At 41.0% G+C, this 2,694-nt stretch overlaps 1 protein-coding gene across 1 annotated transcript in view; it reads right to left on the bottom strand.

The window, feature by feature from the left end:
* Positions 1-2,694, bottom strand: part of SNTB1 (syntrophin, beta 1 (dystrophin-associated protein A1, 59kDa, basic component 1)) — a gene marked incomplete at its 5' end in the record, with an annotated part of 288,235 nt that overhangs the window by 56,134 nt on the left and 229,407 nt on the right. The window lies entirely within an intron of this gene.

Here is a 2,694-nt window from a genome sequence, read left to right as displayed (position 1 = left end):
ATCTCATGGGGGAGGGTCTTCTCCTTTGTGGACCCTCCATCTTTCCAAGCATGATGTCCCTTTCCAAGGAATAGCCTTGCCTATAGCTACATGTCCAAAATATGAAAGACAAAGCTTCGTGATCAGTGCCTCCAAGGAATACTCTGGGTGCACTTTCCCCCGAGATATATCTGTTTATTCTTCTGGGAGAAAATGCAGTACTTTTCTCCAGCACCACAACTCAAAGGCACCAGTTCTGTCATCCTTATTCCCTGTTCAGCTCTCTGATGTGTAGCAGGTGATTGAGAAGACGGTCATCACAAATGAGGTGACAACGCAACTGCAGGTAACAACAGGAATAACAACATCCTTAGCTTGTCCATAAATGGCTGAAAATAGTGAGGTCCAGTAGGTTCTGGTTAAACACTGAATACATTAATCCACTTCTAGGTGTCTTGTTATTGTTGTCAGGTGCTGTCAAGTGGACTATGATTTACAGTGATCCATGCAGAACGGATCGAAACGTACCCTATCCTCAAATTCCTGACATCTCTGTTATGTTCCAGCCCACTGCTGCTGCAGGCGAGTCTATCCATATGATTGAGGGTCTTTATCGAATTTGATGACTTTCTACTCAACATGGTATCTTTCCTCGGGATTGTTGTTGTCACTGATTGCTTTTGAGTCGAGCACGACTCATAGCGACCCTGTGAACAAAAGGCCTGAAGACCCTCTGTAACTACTGGCATTTTTCAAAGTTCAGAGAGTTTCCGGAGGCATGTTGTTTAGGAAGCGGATGCCACTCCTGCTTCCAATCCTGGGGATTAGCCCTTCCTTATAACAACGAATGAGACAAAGTTTCACCATCGTCGCCTGTACAGAGCTCTCTGGTAGTACTTCTTCCCAGATTGATTTGTTTGTTCTTTTGGCAGTCCAATGCTTTCCCATCACCACCATTCAAAGGCATCAAGTCTTCTTTATTCATTGTTACACTTTTTTCATGCATGTAAAGCACCTGAAAATTCATGACTTTGCTCAGGCATACCTTAGTTTTGAACTGACATCTTTGCTCTTAAGCACTTTAAAGAAGCCCTTGACAATGTATTTATCCAAAAAAAATAAGTCTTTTGAATTTCTGACTTCTGCTATTATGAGTATTGATTGTGGATGCAAGAAAAATAATTGACTTCAATCTTATCTCCATCTATTGAGGGAGCTACAATAGTTGTCTAGTGGGTAGGGGGTTGTGCTGCCAACCCAAAGGCAAATGGTTCAAATCCACCAGCTGCTTCATGGGAGACAAATGTGCAATTTCCTCTCCTGTGATTTATAGCCTCGGAAAACCTGCTGGCAGGTCAGCTACGAGTTTGTTCCTACTTGACGGCAATGGGGAAGTGGTCCTGATGTTGCCCATTGGTCCAGCAGTAAGGATTTTTGATTTCTTGATCATGGGATGTAATCTATAACTTAGGCCCCCAGGCAATGAAAACTCAATCTAACAAGTGTTTAAAGGGCTCAGAGGCTTTAGGTCCCCAAGCCCCTGATGGACTTTCTCCCACCCACTCACGGGTCCAGTATGTTCTGCCTTCACTAGGTGCAAGCTGCTTATACACAGCCTCCGGAAATGGAGGAAAGGCCAGTACTAATCCGTGACACTCAAATAATGAAATTAGACTTCTCTCAGTCTGATTGGGAAAAGCTATTTTACACTTTCATTAACTCCAAAGGGCCATTTCAATGACATTCCTTGTTTAGTAAACACGTTATCTTCTGGCTTACAGCACTTATTTCCCTAGCCCCCAGGAAAATGCCCCCTAAGGAGATGAGGATGTGCTGAATAAATTAATAACTTTTAAGAGATCTTTTGAAAGGTAGATGACGGTATCTCTGCATCAGAAAAGGGCAAGCTCCTTTTTTTTTTTTTAAATTAAAAACAGCCTATGTTTTGGTATCTTCTGTTTTGTTTTCAGAAGATAAAGGGATAAGGTGTGTTTGGGAGCATCTTGACTATTTCTTTATTTACCTTCAGAAAGAAAAGTGTAAAGTTCTCTGCAGGAAGAGACTTTGAATGCAAGAAGCTTTCAGCTTCAGTACCATGTCAGCATTTTCAACAATGATGGTCTAGCCTGTCATAATCCAATAATGTCAGACATCGTCACACTCTTTGCGGTAAGAAAAATATCAGCATGTTGGTTTTCCCTTGGTTCCAATTAAAGTATTTGAAATGAAACACAAACAAACACAAGTTCATTTTCCAGAACTCTCAAAACTTGAATTTCCAAAGTCCACTTATTTTGCTTTAGTTTAAGCGTCTTCATAAAACCTGTTCAACTGAGAAGATCCTTTTTCATCCCCTCTGCCCTCCTGGCAGCCAGGAGGCAATCTACTATTGAGACCATAAATCTTACTGTCAGACAGTTCTAGTTTGCAACTCAGCTCAGCTATTGACAGTGTGATCTTGAACAAGTTACTTATCCTCTCCATGCTTCAGCTTTGTCATCTGTAAAATAAAGGTAATAAAAGGCCTTTTCCTATAGGGATGTTAAAGGAAGGGGGGGAAAAAAATCATTGTCCTTCAGTCAATTCTGACTCCCATCAACCCTGTAGGGTTTCAAGGCTGTAATCGCCACAGAGGTAGACAGCCACATATTTTTTTTAAATAATTTTTTCCTTTTAATTATGATTTTAATGAAAGTTTACAAAAATGTTAGGTTT

The sequence above is a fragment of the Elephantulus edwardii genome, unplaced genomic scaffold (assembly GCF_000299155.1).
Source record: "Elephantulus edwardii isolate Elephantulus edwardi_28Jun2011 unplaced genomic scaffold, EleEdw1.0 scaffold00003, whole genome shotgun sequence".
In the NCBI taxonomy this organism is placed as follows: Eukaryota; Metazoa; Chordata; class Mammalia; order Macroscelidea; family Macroscelididae; genus Elephantulus; species Elephantulus edwardii.
This window is presented reverse-complemented; position numbering and strand designations above follow the sequence as displayed.